This window comes from Peromyscus leucopus, unplaced genomic scaffold (genome assembly GCF_004664715.2).
Source record: "Peromyscus leucopus breed LL Stock unplaced genomic scaffold, UCI_PerLeu_2.1 scaffold_112, whole genome shotgun sequence".
In the NCBI taxonomy this organism is placed as follows: Eukaryota; Metazoa; Chordata; class Mammalia; order Rodentia; family Cricetidae; genus Peromyscus; species Peromyscus leucopus.
The window spans coordinates 56,305-76,427 of record NW_023504248.1 but is presented as its reverse complement, the minus strand read 5'-3'; the positions used below and the strand labels follow the sequence as shown (position 1 = coordinate 76,427).

General features: G+C 40.9%; 1 protein-coding gene across 1 annotated transcript in view; it reads left to right on the top strand.

Annotated features, from left to right (window-relative positions):
- The window catches only part of LOC114685716 (thioredoxin domain-containing protein 3), a 40,099-nt gene extending 34,695 nt beyond the window's left edge, over positions 1 to 5,404 (top strand). Inside the window, exon 10 of the mRNA XM_037201687.1 lies at positions 5,280 to 5,404. The gene's annotated coding sequence lies outside the window, so the exon portion shown is untranslated. The remainder of the gene's footprint in view (positions 1 to 5,279) is intronic.
- The last annotated feature ends 14,719 nt before the right edge of the window (positions 5,405 to 20,123 follow it).

The following is a 20,123-nucleotide window of genomic DNA, read 5'->3' as shown; positions in this document are numbered from 1 at the left end:
TGAATTGCTGCTCAAAAGCCTGAATGCTTAACCAGCCAAATGCTTAACCAGCCAAAAACTTCTAGTTTCTGGTCCTCATGCCTTATATATCTTTCTGCTTTCTACCACCACTCCCTGGGATTAAAGGTTGGCTTTCTGGGATTAAAGGTGTGTGTCACCATGCTTGGCTATTTCCAATGTGGCCTTGAACTCACAGAGATCCAGAGGGATTTCTATCTCTGGAATGCTAGGATTAAAGGTGTGAGTGCCACCAATTCCTAGCCTTTGTATCTATTGGCTGCCTGTTCTCTGACCCCAGATAAATTTATTAGAGTACACAATATTTTGGGGAACACAATACCACCACAATTATGTATAAAAGTAATTCTATAAATCAAGGCATGGATGTTCATGTTTTGGAAATCTGAATTTTATATATGGCTTGAGCTATGGTTGGATTAAGTATGCTCTTGCAGGCCAATGCAAATCCAATGGAATGAAAAGTGAGTAAATGGCAGAAGCAAGACTTCTTAACAGACCTACACTCAACATATAGCTTCTGTTGAGAGTTAGTCTTTCTCCTAACAACTGTATTTGCCCTCCTTCTGTGGCAGGAACAGCATTATTACTGATTTGGATATTTCCATTTAGTGTATAATTCAGTGCAGGACTGTGAGGTATACATATTTCGTGGGTAGGAACCAGACAAGATAATATTGAAATATACCCAGAAACATGGGCTGGAATTTCAAAGTCAGAGATAAAGAGGCAAGAAAGAGAATTCATTTTTTTAAAGTTTCTAAGTACACACACACACACACACACACACACACACACACTCTTGATGCTTGTGTGTAAAGATCTTCCGTTGGATGCTGCATTGCTGTGCCTTCTGTGCTATGGCTATGTAAATTACTATGGGGGTAATATTATGAGTCTCTTTTAGACATTCAAGATTCATTTTTTTCAACTCTTGCTGGATGCTCCAGAGCTAGGTATACATAATTCTTTATTCTGAATGAGTTTACGACAGTAAGAACAGAAGACAGGAAATGCCATGTGTCCTAGGCCTTTTGAAGTAAACAACGGTGATTTTAGCGTATGCTTATAGGAAGTAGAGCAGCAAGAAGTGAGGCACAAGTTACCCAGGCAGGACACTTGGCCATAATTGATGTAAAGTATTACAGAAGCCTGAAATAACTTGGAAACAGTGAGTTTAGGATGGGCGGATGATAAAATGATTCTTAAAAGGCTGCAATGCACATGGGGAGTTTGATAATTGGCTGCTGCAGTACCAAAGAAATGAGAAAAGACATTCTTCTGGCTTCAGCCACTGAGTAAGTAAGATAATAATTCTCAGACAGAAGATTCAAAAGAGAGAAGTCATTTAGAAAACACCATGTTTTCTGTGTTGGTTGTATTGGGTAGATGATATCCACAACTGAAGATAAATCAAGTTATAGGAGTTAGGGAGGTTTAGAATATCCCGAATGCAGTGATATCAACAAAATGTTGGAGCATGTGCCTGTCCTGCTCATGGGACATAAGAAGAACATTACCAGAAATGGTCAGAAAGATATTTTTCATGAATCTTGGAAGTAAAGATTTTCAGGAAGCTGGAAAATTATGATTCCATGTAAGGGCAGCATAAGATGGTCTAGAATGCTGTGGTATTTTCACTTGTATTGACTTCTCAAGAGGATGACCACGGGAAGACACTAGGCTGAGTTCCCAGTGTCAGACCTAGTCTCTGGTTCCAAAGACCAAAGAGCAGATTTTACGAATTATTGTGTTTGCCCGCTTTTGCTTTTCCAGATGCCAGCTGGAATATAATTGCATGTATATTTCACCTAAGCTGAAAACCAGTCAACTGGAAAAGTAGGAGCATTGCTTGGAAATATTGCTTACTAACTAAGAAATCCACAGTTGTTTGTGGCTGAAAATTAGGGCTAAAATGCATATAATAGACTGTCTGAGGTCAGAGAGAGGTTAAAGGAAAAATGTCTTTAGGAAACCATAGCATGCAAAAGTGCTAGTATGTATTGTGGAATTTATAAATTTTACAGATACCCAGAGCAGTATATATGCTCATAAAAGACATGGAAGTCCTAAATTTTCAACACTGGCTGATGTGTGCACTCAGTTTAAGCAGAAAGTATAAGTGTCTTGACTTACAGAAGCAAAAGTGTCAATGTCTTAAAAAAACATTTAAGTACAAAAGTAATCTGTAAATATGGAGAGGTATTGTGTTGCTGTTGTTGAAGCTGGCTTTTAGAGAACACTGACAAACTGATAAATACAAAGTAAATCTTCACCAATAAAAAAAAGAACATAGATAAGTGAGAATGTATCCTATGTTCATGAACTCAAAAAACTACTATTATTAGAATGAAACTATTAACCAAAGTGATCTACAGATTAAAAACAATCCTAACAAATCCCTCCACTTTTTGCAGAGACCCTCAACCATCAAGTCACCACTGCATCCCAAGTCCAACAGGATAAAAACTCATATCAAAGATACAACCAACAACCTAATTCCAAATGCCTAGATCCCATGGCAAAAACATAAACAATATGAAAATACTAGATAATATGTCCCCCAACAAACAACCAATCTTATAGTAATGGTCTCTAACAAGCATAACTCAGACAAAACTCAAGACATGGACTCAAAAGAATAAAGAGTTCTAATAAACACACACAAAAGGTTCAAGAAAACAAAGAAATCCAAAAAAATAAGAATTACAACCACTCCTCAAAAAATTCCAAAAAATAAAAATAGAAAGAAAACTTCCAAGCTCCTTTTATAAAGCCAGTCTTAAATGTTGTGTCCAAACTATGTGAAGACACAACAAAGGAGAGTTACATGTCAATGTCCTGATGAACACACAAGACAGTACATGAAAATGAAATGCAGACACAAATACAAAAAGATCAAACCAAGGTCATGCTGGCTTTATCTCAGAGATAAAGAAAACTCCTAGAATTGAGAAACTCAGCAAAGCTGCAGTATACAAAATTACTATACATGGCCTTTCTATATACCAATGGTAAACTCAATGATAAGGAAATCAGAGAAAACTATCATTTACAATAGACAAAAAAATACCTTATGGTAAATCTAATCAAGTTAGTAAAAGACCTCTATGGTGAAAACTTTAAAACTGAGAAATAAGAAATCAAGGAAAACACTAAAAGATGGAAAGACCTCTCATGCTCAAAGATGAATACAAACGATACTGCGAAAAATGGCCATCTTGCCCCAAACAATGTATATATTCATTGAAATCCCAATAAAAGTCTCCATACCAGTTATCACAGAATAGAAATAACACTCTTAAACTCACATGGAAATACTAAAGATCCCCAGATAGCCAAAGTAATCTTGAGTCAAAAGAACAATGTTTTAGGCATTATTATATATCTGGTCTTAAGTTGTACTCCACAGCTGTATTAATAAAAGAAACAATTGCACGGTACTTGCACAAAAAAACCAGACACATATATATCACTTGAATAGTAGATCCAGACCTAAGCCCAAGAGATCACAGCAAACCTATTTTTGACAAAAATACACACTGGAGGAAAGAGAATCTTTTTAACAAATGATGTTGGGTAAATTGAAGGTCTACATGAAGGTGAATGAAACTTGAGTCTCAACTCTCATTCTGCACAAAAAACATATCCAAGTAGATGAAAGACTTCAATGTAAAACCTAAGACTGAAACTGCTAGAAGAAGGGGTATAGAACACACTACAATGTGTAAGGAATCTTTTAACTAGTCTTCTTGGTACTCATGAAATAAAACCAACAACTAACAAATGATATTTCATGAAATAAAAAGGCTTCTGTGCAACAAAGAAAACAATAAGTGAGGAAATAAATGTGAGGAAATCTTCACTAGCTGTACATCTGATTGAGAATTTGTTGCCAAATATTTGTTTAGACTGTAAAGATGTATCTCTGCCTAAGGTGCCTTCTGGTTGGTTTAATAAAGAGCAAATGGTCAGTAGCTAGGCAGGAGAGGATAGGCGGAACTCCCAGAGAAAGAAAGAAACTCGAGGAGAAGCTAGACATGGGGATTTCACCAGCAGTCTTGAAATAAGTTGGACATATCATACTGAGGAAAGGTAAAAGCTACATGGCCGAATGTAGATTAGTAGAATCAGCTTAATTTGAGTTATAAGAGCTAGTTGGGGACAAGCCTAAGCTAAAGGCCAAGCTTTTATAATTAATAAGAAGTTTCCCTGTCATTATTTGGGGGCTGGAAATCCAAAAATAGTTTGAAAGAATGGTTGCTACAAGGATTAATATCTAGAGCATACACAAAACTCAAAAAAAAAATCAAGTGCGTGAACTACCTAATAAAAAAACAAGCTTCAAATTTATTCAAAGAATTCTCAAAGAAGAAATATGAATGGCTAGTTAGCACTTTTAAAAATGTTAAACAGATGTATCCATTTTAAAAATAAATCTACTTTGAAATTTAATTTCACCCAGTCAGAAAGGTTATTATCAATAAAATAAATCTTAGCAAATGCTGGCAATGATGTGGGAAAGAGGAACCCTCATTCACTCTTGACAGGAAGGCAAACTGGTCCAGCCACTGTGAAAAACAGTGTGGAGATTCCTCAAAGGGGTCGAAAAAGAACCACCATAAGATGCAATTATTCCACTCCTAAGCATATACCAAAGGACTGTCTATCCTACTGCCCAGACACTTGCTCATTTACACTTATTGCTGCTTTATTCAAAGTAGCTAGGAAATGGAATCTGTAGATTTCCATCAACTGGTGAATAGATAATGACAATGTGGTATGTATACACAGCAGAATTTTTATACAGCTGTTCACAAATATGAAAATTGCAGACAAATGGGTGAAACTGGAAAAAACTGCACTGAGTGAGGTAACCCAGGTGAGAAAAAACAAATGCATGTTCTCTCCCATATGTGCATTTCAGTTTTATTTCATTATTTTGTGTATTCAATTTAGAGTTCCTGTAGGTGACAAGAGTTGGGAAAAGACCACTGGAAAGGGGTGCTTTAAAAGCGATAGGACAGTAGATCAGATCCTAGGTAATAGGCAAGCAGAGGGGGTAACACTGGGGTTGAAAATTTTTAAATTGAAAAAAGATGGGAAGATAGTGGAGATGGAGTGGGGAGGGAGAGTCGACCAAAATGAAGCGGTCTGAAAGACCTCCAATCGTATAACCAAAAAAAAAAAAAAAAAACCTGCTCTAAAATTAATCTATAATGTTGCCATTTATCTTATGAAGTATATGTTTTCATCAACAGAAAACCATAAAGCACAGCCTTCTATGAAAAGCAGTAACCAACATTCCTCCAAGAAAAAGACATGTCAAAATGAAAACTTGCATGGTTATACACGGTAACAATAAAAGTCATAACACCCCTCAAAACAGGTTCATATGTCTATTTTTCAGCAAGGACATAGATGGATTATATAAAGGCAAGAAACAACAGAAGGTGAGGAGAAAACACGAGCTAGAAAGAAGTCTAGTGTGTATGCAGCCTTCAGAGGAGTGACTTGGGAGAGAATACTGCCAGCTTCTAAGACTTACAAGATTTGGAAGTGACAATATCAGATCTGACAATAAATCTACCAGCCAGAAAGTCTAAGGAGGTGGAATGTGGATAAAAAACAGTTTTTCACCCCAATTTTTAAAGTATTTGTTTTATTTCATGTCTGTGAGCATTTTGCCTGCATACTTGTATTGCACCATGTATATGCCTGGTGCCTGCAGAGGTCAGAAAAGGGTGTCAGGTCCCTGGAACTGGAGTTATAAGTGGTTGTATGTGGGTGCTGGGATCCAAACCTAGGTCTTCTGCAAGAGCAACAGGTGCACTTAACCCTGAGCCATCTCCCAGCCAGAGACTTGTTTAATTTGCAATCTCACTATGGACTGTGCAGACCCTGCTGCTAGCTCCCTGAAGGTAGGATGCTGACACTATCTGCACAGAAAGGAACAGAAAAAGGTAGAAGTTTTCCTCTCTCGGGTGAAACTGCACATTTCTTGCAGTGAAGGACTCCTGAGCTCACGCCCAGGTTCATGTGCAATTCCAGCACTAGATGTCACCTCCTTCTCAGTCCACTTAAGAGTGTGCTCAGGCAAATGAGCTAGGAAGTTCTATGACCTGTCCCATCTGATGTTAGTAATAGATTACTCCCTTGAAAACTATAGTGCTCCAACACTGCTTGATACAACTGAGTGATGCTTGTGAGTGGTACTTGATTATGTACAATCTAGTTACGTGAGAATTGTTAAGAAAAAAATGCTTCTCATTTTTTTAATTACAAGTGAAATTTTAACTTTTTTTTTTAGACTATCACATGAGTATTGTATGTACATCATTCTCATTACTCCCTCTTCTGCCTCCAATGCCTCTCATGTTAGCTCAATTCCATCTCAAATTCATGACCTCTTCTTTAGTTTTTGTACACACACACACACACACACACACACACACACACACACACACACACACCCTACAACCTGCTGGTATTTGGTATTGCTTTGATGTATATGTGTTTGGGACTGACTAATTGAGATTAGATAATATATTACGGTGCTTGTTCCTGAAAGAACACTGAATCCCCTTCTCCCAAAAGCCAGTAAATGCACATTAGCTCTTCACCTAGGGTAGGCTTGTGAGATCCCCCCACCCCATATATGTTGGCATGTCAGTTGGTGTCATTTTCAGACCTAGTTTAGGTGACTGTATTGTGAGTTCATGGATACAGATCCTTTGCTGTATATAAAAGGCAATCTTCCAGAAAGGTTGCTGGTCCTTTGACCCTTAACAAGCATTCCAACCCTTTACAAGATGCTCCTGGAGTCTCAGGTGTAGGGATTGTGTTTCAGATGTATCAGTTGGTGTTGGGCACCCATCATTACTTGTTCTCTGAATTTGACCAGTTGTAGCTTTCTGCAACGGTCTCCATCTTCTGAAAAAAGAAGATTCACTGGTGAGGAGTAACAGGTCCACTTATCTATGTGCACAAGTATAAATATTTAGAATGCAGTTAGGAAGTATAATGACTTGGGAGAGTAGCAATAGTAGGTTCTCCTCTAAGAACTGTGACCTGTCCAGCTCCAAGTTCTTGACTTGGTTTGTAGTAGCAAGCATAATTCCCACCTATTGAGTGAGATTTAAGTTTAACTAGTTGGCTATTGGTTACCCCCAAGATATAAGTACCACTATCACGTGCTTGGGCATGCCTTGCTATGTTTGTCACTGTTGTGGTTCTTAGGCTTAGAGATGGGTCTATGAATTAGTGTTCACCCTTGACAGCTTATACAAGCACCTTTAGATACTGTGAGAGTCCTCAGGAAGGAGGTGTTCAGGTCAGTTCCAGCTCAATTCCTTCAAGCCCTATGTCTGAGATTTGTGGTTCCTTCAACATTAGGGTCTTGCCTTCAAGTTCTGGGAGCTAACAAGGGTAATGACAATAATGTATATTGTTTGGGAGTCTCTTGGACTTCTCTGATCACAACCGGAAGGGATGTTTTCTCTTATCTGGCACAGAGGTTTTTGCTAGATGGACAATGGCTTTCGGGGAAGCGTTATCATTCCAAGTGTTATAACTTTATTTAAATATATGAATATATTATAATATATGTATATACACACACACTAATTTATAGATATGTATTTTCAAGTAAACATAAAATATTTTCCTGTGGCTTTCCCAAACATCCCTAGTGTTATTTATTTCCATTTCTCCCTGCCCTCTGTACTATTTTCCCTCCCCTCATCCAGTTAAAATGCCCCCTCTTCCTTTTCTCCCCATCATAGCACCTGTGTCCTACTACCCCTTGGTCCCTTTTTACTTTCCTGATTTCTTCAATTACTCCGGTTATATGCTACACCTAAAGATTCAGAGCCAGTGTCTCAGTTAGGGTTACTATTACTGTGTTGAAACACCATGGTCAAAACTTGTAGATGGCTTATATATCCTAAATAATGGTCCACTGAGGGAAGCCAAAGCAGGAAACTGAAACTCATGTACTAGTTAAGAAAATGCCCTACAGGCCTTCCTACACCCTGATTTTATACAGGCAATTTCCCATTGAGGTTCCCTCCTTTGAGATGATTGCAGCCTATGTCAAGTTGACATAAAACTAACCAGCATAGCTAGGATAATACTCAAATAAGACAGAACATCTTGGTGTTTGTCTTTCTGGGTCTGGGTTACCTCACTCAGTGTAATATTTTCTAGTTCCATCCATTACTTGTAAATTTCATGATTCATTTTTCTTTATAGCTGAATAGTATTTCATTGTGTATATGCATCACATTTCATTATCAGTCCATCAGTCGGAGGACATTTAGGTTGTTTCCAATTTCTAGCTATTGTGAATAGATTGGAAATGAACATGGCTGAGCAAATATCTGTAAAATAGGATGCTGAGTCCTTTGGGTATATATCACTGGGTCATATGGTAGATCTACTTATGGCTTGGTGAGAATTCTCCATACTGATATCCAGAATGGAAACTGACCAGTTTGCAGCCCCACCAACAGTCAGTGACAATACTCCTTTTACCACATCATTGCTAGCATTTTGGGGTCTATTTTTTTTTTTAAATCTAAAGGACTCTGGCTAGGATGACATGAGATCTCAAAACAGGTTTTATTGTTTTTCCCTAACAGCTAAGGATCCTGAGCACATTTAAAGATATTTCTTAGCCATTTTTTTTCCCTTTTGACTACACTCTATTCTGGCCTATAGTCTTTTTGTTGTTGTTTTTCAAGACAGGGTTTCTCTATGTAGCCCTGGCTCTCTGGACCTCACTTTGTAGACAAGAATGGACTTGAACCCAGAGATCTGCCTGCCTCTGCCTCCCAAATGCTGGGATTAAAGCATTTTGCTATCACGCCCAGCTAAATGTAGTTTGTTTTTAGTTGGGTTGTTCATTTTCTTGAGTCTTTGTTGATTTCTTTGTATATTATTAATCAGCTATGTAGCTGACAAAGGATGTCTTCCATTCATAGGCTGCTAAATCCAACAGATAAACAATTGACAAACATTTATAATGGAACAAGTTAATGAATAAATTTTTGTGACATGGTAAGAATATGAACTTGCAAGCACAGCATTTTAATCAACCTTTTCAAGGATTCAGTACTGCTGGTCAAGCATAATGATGAAGTGAACTGGAATTCATACATGTAGATCAATATAACCCAAGAGTGAGTATACATCACTAAAGCTATATGATATTTGGCAAAGATGCCAAAAATACACACTAAAAGACTGCATCTTCAACAAATGGTGCTGGAAAACTGTATGTCTACATGTAGAAGGATGTAGAAGGATGCAATTAAACCCATTGCCCTGCACAAAAATCAACTTCAAGTGGAAAAGGGCCCTATTGCATTTTAAACAATTTGTTTTAGCCAGGTATCGATGCACGCCTTTAATCCAAGCACTCAGGAGACAGAGCAGGGTGGGTCTCTGAGTTCAAGGCCAACCTTACCTACAGAGCAAGTTCCAGGACAGCCAGAGAAACCTTGTCTTGAAAGAGATAAATATAAATAAATAAAATTTGTTTTATTAATGTGTATGTGAATGTACATGGGTTCCCAAGGAGGTCCAGATGAGTTCCCAGAAAGTGTCAGATGCCCTGAAGCTAGTGTGACAGGTCAGTCTCCCACCACAAGTGTCAGGAACAGAACTCATTTCTTCTGCACTAAGCAGCAGATGGTTTTAACTGCCAAACCGCCCCTCCAGATCACCAAGTATGTTCAAAAAATGCAAACCAACCATTGGTTGTCTGTGGATTGTGCTGAGAAACAAGTCTAGTAAAAATCTCATCTTCACCACCTCCTTTACACACTCCATCACGCTGGGCTCCACTGACCTCTGTTTCCGACAGCCTGGATATGTTCAGGTTGCTGCTACATGATCCCGCTATATGGCATACTGTAATTGCCTAAAAAGTGCTCCAGAACTTTGAAAATATGAGAGCTTCCCTAAAGTTACTATTTATTACATTTTGCCAGGAGATGGCAAGCTGTGCTCAGTTGCGTATCTACATGGCTCTTTCTGTACAAAGACTTCATATGCAGCACATGGAGAGAAAGGCCATTTCTTCTTGTGCCATTAGTGTGGGATTTTTGTTTGGTTTTTTCCTTTACTTTGTTTTGTTGTTGTTGTTTGTTTTGTTTTTGTCAACTTTAAATAAGCTATAGTCATCTGAAATGAGGATCCCTATTGGAGAAGAGGCCTCCATCGTATTGGCCTGTAGGCAAATCTGTGGGGCTTTTGTCTTGATTAATGATTGATGTGAGAGGACCCAGGCAACTGTGGGCTGTGTCACCACTGGACAGGTGGTCATAGGTGGAATGAAAATTCAAGCTGAGGAATCCATGGAAGAGAAATGGAGCAAGCAGCATCCCTCCCTGGCCTCTGTGTCTGTTCCTCCCCCTCCTTTCCCCCAGCCCCTCAGCCCCCAGCCCGGCTAACCACATCTTGCTGAGCAGAACATTCCGTGCAGCCTACCTGCAGTTTTGAGAGATCCGTTGTTTTACAACATAAAACAGATTCTTTAGCCCACCAAAGCTTTAAAAAATCTTTGTTAGTGGAACTTTTGAAACTCCCGTCTCCCTGGCCCTGCCCTGCTATAACCTACTTTGCTTCTCCTGGGTTGGAGAGTCTTTCTGCATGAGCTTGCTCTCCACTGCTGACCCGGACTCGACTTTCACTAAGCATTTCTCCTGTTTCACAGGTCACAGCAGTTTTGATTGCTGCCTGGGGCTGAAGAATCAGTTATGATTAGCAGGAGACCCAGCACCATTGGGGCGACACCTCTGCTTTACAGGGATGATTGTTGTGTGCTTACCTGGGGATGAAAAACCCCAGCGTGATTAACAAGAGACCAACGCGTCGCTGAGATGAAAATTCTGGAAGTATTTCCCAAGGGTCAGCACAGAGCTGTTCATCTAGAGAGGACCGCCAATCTGCTCATCTCAAGCTGGCAGTCAAATTTGGTGATGTGTATGAGCTTTGGTGACAGGAGAGCTGCAGGACTGAACGGTCATGCAGGGCAGCACTAGAGGCCAAGAGAGCCACTAGTGAACATGCAGCCTCAGTAACAGTGGAGACCCAGGGCTGAAGGAGTCATGGAGAGAAGCTAAGCTTAGCACACTGTGCCAGGATTGGAGTCCCTGTAGAGGGCGTGGATGAAAATGCAGCCTCAAGTTAGTGAGAGTCAAAGGATTTGAAGGAGTCTAGCAGCAATGTGATTTCACTTTACCTACATGTTCTGTCATGCATGACTTGAAACTTAAGTGTGCAGACCCCGATTGACAGGACACTGGTCATCTTCAGGTGAAAGCCAGGGGATGCTGGGCAGGACACTTGTGTCACTAGCAATAGCCTGAGGTGCTGCCCCATCAGCCCTCGGCATACCTGACTGTGCAGTGTAAGGAGAAGAGGGAGGGGCTCTGGGCATACCCCAATAGGTTCAAGCTGAACTAATTAGAGAGTATAAAGCCTATAGAACATAACAACCGAATCAATTATTAAAATAACAGAAACACAACAATGTAGAGAAAGCCGAGAGTCAGACTCAGAGCTAAAATCTCACCCTTCCCTGCCTGTCCAGCTTCGCGAAAAGAGAGAGACCTACTTCCTGTCGGTTCGTTTTTTTTATAGTATGTTGTTTTCTGCCTTCTCATTGGTTGTAAACCCAAACACATGACTGCCTCGTCACTGTCTGAATGTACAGCCCCCTAGGTCTTAAAGGCATATATGTCTCCAATGCTGGCTATATCCCTGAACACACAGAGATCTTATGGGATTAAAGGCGTGTGCCACACCGCCACACTCTTGCTATGGCTCTAATAGCTCTGACCCCCGGGCAACTTTATTTATTAACATACAATCAAAATAATTTTCAGTACAATTAGATTACCACCACAAAAGCCAAAGGCGCAAAATGTTCCTGAGGAATAGAAGACTATCTGAGGGAGGATAGGGATGTCTCCAGCAGAAGCCATGACCAAGCTGGTCAACAGCCTGAGTTGATATGAGCAGACATCGTCTGTGGGTCAGGTGGCTTCTAGCTTGCTCACTTTCTGTGGACGTGAACCCATTCCCCGCTGCTCTCTTGTATTCTGCAACCCCCTCATTGTTGTTGCAGGACTGAAATGTGACCTTGTCTTTGGAGCCACATTGCTTTTGGGATCCCTGTACTATCTATGCTGGCCTTGGGTCCTGCTCTTAGGAAAGGGCCTTGAGAGGACTCCTGCTAGGGGGAAGGGAGTTCAGTTGGCAAAAGGCTGGAAACCCCAGGGATTAGATGGTTTAGGTACTATGAGAATCTCTTAGATTGTCCTTACACTAAGTGGAACCGTCGCTATGCACTGTAATGTTATGGGGCTGCCATTGGATATACAATTCTTGGTTAAAATAGTGTTATGAATACACAACTGTATATTTTAATAAATAAAATTCATCTAATTACTGTTAAAAAAAAAAAGGCCACATGGGCCGTGTGCCCTTCCTTGTGCCCGCTCTGTGTTATTAGCTCTCAGCTTTCCGCCTGCAGCCCCCGTGGCTTCCATGAGTACAAGTCTCATGTTGCCAGTTCACCATTGGAGTTTGACTTGAATTTTTATAACTTTTGAAATGTTTTGATTGCCCTCTTCCCTTCTCACCAGCTATGTAAATAGAACTGTATCGAGCTTAGCGTCTCAAGCAGCTTCTTCCAGAGTGGTCTTTTGCCCTCCTGCTTCACATCCAATCCATTTGGGAAGATCTGTTTGGCTGAGCCTTTGCAGTGAAATCAGGTCGTCTTGGTTGACTTTACTGGAAAATTGGAAGCTTCAGTCCCTTCCTATCATAACTGGACTGGTGCAGTGCTTGTAGCTACCAACCCCCCAACCCCCAACCCCCAACCCCACCCCCCACCCCCCACCATCCTCCTGCAGTGTTCCATAGAGATCATGAGCTCTAGGGACACAGAGATTACTCATTGACTACTTAGCCTTTGGGCACAGATTATTTCCTTTGAGTGTGTGAATGGGAATACTGGGGCAGAGAAAAAGAAAGCTAAAGTGAGAAATCCATGGAGTTTGCTTAAAGGGCAAAGGGATTTATTAGAAAGGAAAACTCACAAGACAGAAGAGAGAATTGTCTCTCTGGTGGTGGGGATCAGTTCTTCCACCTGAGACCGTCCCGGCTTCCAAGTCCACCAGGGACAGAAGAGCAGCCTACTGTGTCCCAGGTCTTAAGGGTAGCCCTGAGCCATGCCCCAGGGGCAGGGACTTCAAGGTCTTAGGTAGTGAGTTACCTGCTACATCTCTGGACAGTGTTTCAAGGTCATAGAACAGCTATCTCCTACAGAAACCATTCTGTTGTTGTGAGACAAGATCTCAATATGCAGCTTAGGCTGTGCTGAAACTCACCATTAAGCCTAGTCTGGCCTTGAACTTTCATTCTTCTTGTTTCTGCATTTTGACTGCTAAGACAGCAGCCAGAACCAACTATAGAGATTTTACAGCCCTCTGTTGCATGCATGGTTTACACCCCCCAACACACACACACACACACACACACACACACACACACACACACACACATACACACACACAAACACACACACACTTACTTTCTCTAAGCTTTTCCTTGCAACAAGAATGGATTTTAAACTCCCTGTCACACTAATTATTTTCTCTCTCTAGAGAATATTGTGTTTGCTCTTTTCTTTTGTTTTTTTTATAGACAGATTCTCACTAAATAGCCCAGACTAGCCTCAAACCCAAAATCCTACTGCTTCATTCTTCTGAGTGTTAGGGAGCTGTCCTCTATTAGGCTTCCATGTTGGGGGACTTTCTGTACCTCTGCAGCCAGATCTTGGTGTTTACCTTCTCCTGGTGATCTACAAACAGATCCACACTTGGGTCTTCACCATGAGACCCAGATGGACTCCACGGGTCTTCACCATGAGACCCAGATGGACTCCACACCCGAGTCTTTACCTCTTCACCATGAAGCCATACTATGACAGCTTCCTTCTGAACATGGGACAAAGAAGGGCTAATGTAACACGAATCTTAAAAGACCTATTAAATAAAAAACCCAGAGCCAGATATCGGGGGTTAAAACCTGAGAGATCAGAAGAATAGGAAAAGCCACAGCTAACCTCACCTCACCAACTCCGCAGCTTCCAAAGAAACTACTTCCTGTACCCGCGCTTATATGCTTTTCTGTTCTGCCAACACATTTCCTCTCTCTAGCCAGCTACATCACTTCTTCTTCCTGCCCATCTCTGTCATTTCCTGTCTACCTGTACAGACCTCCAGACCTTTATGGTTAGTGCTGGGCTTAAAGGTATGTACTACCACGCCTGGCTCTGTTCCCAGTGTGGTCTTGAACTCACAGAGATCCAGACAGATCCCTGCCTCCTGAGTGATAGGATTAAAGGTGTGTGCTACCACTGTCTGACTTCTATGTTTACTATAGTGGCTGGCTTTGTCCTCTGATCCTCAGATAAACTTTATTGGGGGACACATAAAAATCACTATAGGCTAAGGGTAGAGTTCTTTTGCTATGGGATTAGGCTATGTGCCTTGGACCCTCCAACTGATGTGGTTAACTGAGGTGTTGGAGTACATTTGACGTCTGGACTACAACTCTGACAAAAAAAGTAGAGTTTGGGACTACATTCCTTTTCAGGAGTGGACCACTTCTCCACCATGTCACAACGGGCTGCTTGCTTAAGCATCTCCTAGGGATTTTGAGGGCAAATCTGCCTGAAATACTGGGGTAGTATTTAGAGATTCTCAGTGATCTAGTGTGTGGTCTTCACTAGCTCTCCCACAGCAGATGATTCCTGTACCCGATTCTGGGATGTAATGTAAAAGTGGGATGCCAGGGCTGGTGGACTTTGTAATGAATTTGGCTAACTGTTCTAAGGATTCTGCAAGGAATTCTGGTACTTATATACTATCTAACCAGAGGCTGGAAACAGCTTTCCGATGGCCACTAGGTGGCAGCTGTACTGTAACGTCTCCAGGGCTCAGAAAGGAAGGACACAATTTCTATTTATTGCTCAGACTGTTTCTGTTGGCTTTTCTTGGAGGCCAACAGCACTCTCATACTGCTGGGAATTGTTTCTGCCCTTCCTTCAATGACTGCAAAGGAAATTGGTTGGATATAACCCACACAGTCAGTAGTATGATCAAAGTGTTTAAATGCTGGGTGTGGGCATATATTTTAACAGTCTGGCTAGGTGTATGTATGTTGAGGTATATCCAATTCTAGGGCCAATGACACAAATAATTCACCTTTAAACTTTGACCAACAATAAAACTAAGGCTTTCACCCTTTTACTGTGGAAGATAGTGTCTTCCAAATGCCCTTCTATGGGTCTAGTAGTCTTGCAGAAGTAACCCAGTTCCAAACCCACTCCTGTGCTCAGAATTTTCTCCACCATATCCTTCTGCAACCTGAATGGAAGTGGTGGCTCTCTCAGTGTTTAAGCCACCAACCAGAAAGAGGTAATATGTTAAGAGGTAAGAGTTTTCTAAGAAGCCAGAAAGTCTGCAGGAATTAGGGAAAGAAAGTGAACAATAAGGAGAAATGAATTTTTTTCTTGATTTGCTGACTGGTCATCAGAGTGCATCATGGTTCTGAGTGGATTCTTTGTTTTATTGATTCTTTGTATTGTTCTATTTTTATTTTATTGATTTCAGCCCTCAGTTTGATTATTTCTTGTTGTCTACTCCTCCTAGGTGACTTTGCTTCTTTTTGTTCTAGAGCTATCAGGTGTACTGTTAAGTTGCTAGTATGAGATCTCTCTAATATCTTTATGATGACACTTAGTGATACAAAATTTTCTCTTAGCACTGCTTTCATTGTGTCCCATAAGTTTAGGTATGTTGTACATTCATTTTCATCAAATTCTAGGAACTTTTTAATTGCTATCTTTATTTCTTCCTTGACCCATTGTTGATTCAGAAGTGAGCTGTTCAGTTTCCATGAGTTTTCAGGCTTCCTGTTCTTTCTATAGTTGGAATCTAGCTTTAATCCATGGTGGTCTGATGAGGTACAGGAGGTTATTTCAATTTTCTTGTATCTGTTGAAACTTGCTTTGTGACCAAGGAATTTGGTCAGTTTTGGAAAATGTTCCATGAGGTGCTGAGAAGAAGGTATAGTCTTTTGTATTTGGGTAAAATGTTCTGTAGATATCTGTTAGATCCATTTGAGTCATAACCTCTGTTAACTCCATTATTTCTCTGTTTAGTTTCTGTCTGGATGACCTGTCCTTTGGTGAGAGTGGGTTATTGAAGTCTCCCACAAGAAATGTGTGAGGTTCGATACGTGATTTAAGCTTTAGGAATGTTTATTTTACAAATGTGGGTGCCCTTGCATTTGAAGCATAGATGTTAAATATTGCAATGTCCTCTTGGTGGATTTTTTTTATGAATATAAAATATCCATCTCCATCTCTTTTGATTAATTTTAGTTGGAAGTGTATTTGTTGGATATTAGAATAGCTAGACCAGCTTTTTCTTGGGTCCATTTGACTAGAAAATCTTTTTCCAATCCTTTACTCTGTGGTAATGTCTTTCTTTTGTGTTGAAGTATGTTTCTTGTATGCAGCAGAAGGGTGGATCATATTTTCCTATCTATTCTGTTAGCCTGTGTCTTTCTATTGGGGAATTGAGTCCATTGATGTTGAGAGATGTTAATGAACAATGATTAGTAATTCCTGTTATTTGTTGTTGTTGTTGGTGGTGGTGGTGGCAGCGGCGGCGGTGGCGGCGGCGGCGGCGGCTGCAGCAGTGGTATGTGTGTATGTTTCCCTTCTTTTGGTTTTGCTGGTAGGAGGTTATTTATTGCATGTGTTTTTGTGGGTGTAATTAACCTCCTTGGGTTGGAGTTTTCCTTCTAGTACCTTTTGTAGGGCTAGATTTGTGGATCGATATTGTTTTAAATTTGATTTTGTCATGAAATACCGTGTTTTCGTCATGTATGATGATTGAAAATTTTGCTGTGTATAGTAGTCTGGGCTGGCATCTGTGGTCTCTTAGAGTCTGCAAGCCATCTATCCAGGTCCTTCTGATTTTTAGTGTTTCCATAGAAAAGTTAGGCATTATTCTAATAGATCTGCCTTTATAATGTTACTTGGTCTTTTTCCTTTGCAGCTTTTAATCTTTCTTTGTTCTGTGTGTTTAGTGTTTTGATTATAATTGGTATGGGAACTTTTTTTCCTGGTCCAATCTATTTGGTGTTCTGTAAGCTTCTTGTATCTTTATGTCCTTCTTTAGGTTGGGAAGATTTTCTTCTATGATTTTGTTGAACATATTTTCTGGGCCTTTGAGTTAGGATTCTTCTTCTATTCCTATTATTCTTAGGTTTGGTCTTTTCATGGTGTCCCAGATTTCCTAGATGTTTTTGTGTTAGGATTTTTTAGATTTAACATTTTCTTTGACCAAATCTATTTTTCCTATCATGTTTTCAATGTCTATAGTTACTGTTTGCTTATCCAGATTTTTCCATTTCCAGATTTCCCTCTGTTTGTGGGTTTTTTTTTTTTTTTGCTTCTATTTCTATTTTCAGGTCTTGAACAGTTTCCTTCATCTGTTTGCTTTTTTCTTGGCTTTCTTGGCATTCTTTAGGGGATTTATTCATGTCCTTTTTAAGGAACTCTATCATCTTCATAAAGTTGGTTTTAAGGTCTTTTTCTTGTGCTTCTCCTATGTTGGATTGATCAGGTCCTGCTGTTGCAGGATAGCTAGGCTCTGGTGGTGCCATATTGCCCCTCCTATTCTTGATTGTGTTCTTATACTGGCGTTTAGGCATCTAGGTTTGGGATGATTATAGGTCTAGGTGTTGGTTCCATGTTTGTCTTTGTTTTGGATGGGTGTTTTGTTCCTTGGTTTCTGTTCCCTCTCTGGACTTCTGGCCTAAGTGGCTAGGAGTTCTTCTGACAAGCAACTCTTCAGGTCCAGTGAGGTGTTCGTTCTCCAGTAGATGATTTTTGTGGCCCACAGGACCTCTGGGTTTTGCATGCCAACATTGCCTCTGAAGTTCCAAGTGTCTTTGTGGCCTCTGAGGTTCTGGGTACCTGTTTGGTCTCAGGGATTCCTAGTAGCATGCCTTCCACACAGAAGAAATTTTCTGCCAAGGTTGTGGGTTGGGATGTGGAGCTCGGGTGTGGGGGGGGGGGCGGTGCCCTTGGAGGCTGTTGGGCCAGCTTTAGGAAGTGTTAGCTGGCTATGGGTAGTGTTTTACCTTGGGTCCCTAGTATCTGCCTGGCCTCAGGTAAAGCAGAAGTCTTTTACTTGAGTTGTTTGCTTGAATATGGAGCCCAGAGGAGGTGGTACAGTCTGGGATTGTTGGGCCGGCTTTAAGAAGTGTTAGTGCATGGTGGGTGATACCTTACCTGGAATTCCTAGGACCAGTTTTGACCTCTGGTAAAGAAGCCAGAGGTGTGGACCAAGATATAGAACCTGGAGGAGGGGATGCTTTGGTCCCTAGATCTGCCCTGGCCTCCTGTAAAGCCAAAGTCTTCTGCCAAAGGTATTTGCCTGAATATGGAGCACAGGGGGTGTGGTGCAGTCTGGGGTTTTTAGGCAGGCTTTTAGGGTGCTAGCAGTAGTGAGTGATATCTTGCCTGAGGTCCCTAGGGCCAGCCTGGCCTCTAGTAAAGGAGCTGTACTTAAAATATTTCTACTGAAGTATTTGTCCTCCTTCTCTGCAGTGTGATGAGTTCCATTTCTAACTGTCCTTATCAATCAATCCTCTGTGTGAATAGGCTGCATAGGCTATCAACTGTGCTTAAGGACTTGTCCAGAGATCTTAGAGTTTAGATGCTATATGAAATACCTATCAGGATTTCCTTAAGAGTTAATGGGTCAACAGCAGGATCACATACTTTGTATTTCATTGATGCTCTTGTGTTTCTTCAGCTTAGGCTCACACTGCGAGCAAAGCTAAGCCTTCAGGAGGCAATCGATGTCTACTCAATACTTCTGGTTAGAACCTGCTTCTCCTCTTGCCCCACTATGCTCGTCTCAGTGTCTAGGTCTCAATGACTATGAGTGTGATATGTGATTTACCTTTCCTCTGACAAGCAGAGACAACGGTAAATCTAAGTCTTCAGCTTTCATACTGTTCTGCTAATTCCATGTGCAGTGGGTAGCTAAGTGGCCTCTGCTCCCAGTACCAAGAAAGCAGTGAGTGGGGTGCCTATGGCGTAGCACACTATGAACCAGGTTGGGCATCCCAGCCACCACAGCTCCACAGACAGGGCTGTGAGGACCAGCAAATGCACAGAGAATATCCTGCCCTATTTGTGATAGGAAAGTACTAAGATGTCAGGGGCGTGAGATGAGTGCCCAGCCCTTCTTGGTGCCTGAGTTATAAAGGGGGGAAGAAGCATTACTGTTTGTGGTGCAGCACCCAGGACACTGGGGGAAAGCGTTTTGATCCGAGCATCTTCAGCACGGCGTGGCAACCAGATGACGAGAACACAGGCATTGCCAGTTGGCCTCTCCTCTTTATTGGTCATCGTTAGCTGAGTTTTCAAAGTGTCTAGCTAAAGACAGCGTTGGAAGTCTGACAAACACACATGACTATTTCCCGTATCTCTAAAATTTCTCAAAACCCCATTCATCAGAAAAATCTTTCTGCAGACAACACATAAAGATCTTTTAAGCATCATTCTCCTGCCTTTGTCGAAAGTGTGATTTTCAATCACGTTTAATAGATCACTAATTTCCTAACAGAAGTCAAGGGATATCAATTTTTTTTTTTTTTTGTCAAAAGACTGTTTTGTTTGACATACTATGTGGACCTTACAATGTACATATTAGGTCAAACCCTCAAAACAGAAGCACGTTTCCCATCATAGGACAGTCATACAGGCCCCTCTGAACACAAAAACTGTACAGCGGCTTTCCTCTTTGTGCCGTCCACACCAGAGGACCAACCACCAACAGGGCTGTGTGGCTTAAAGAAAAAAACTGAAGCGATCATAAAAAAAAAAAAAAGTGCTGCAAGATGTGTCTATGAAGAGAACTGCAGTGAGCCCTTAAGGCAAGTGGTGTGTGGCCTTCCGTAGGCTGTCCCAGGCAGTACCTACCGCCTTATCCTGCAAG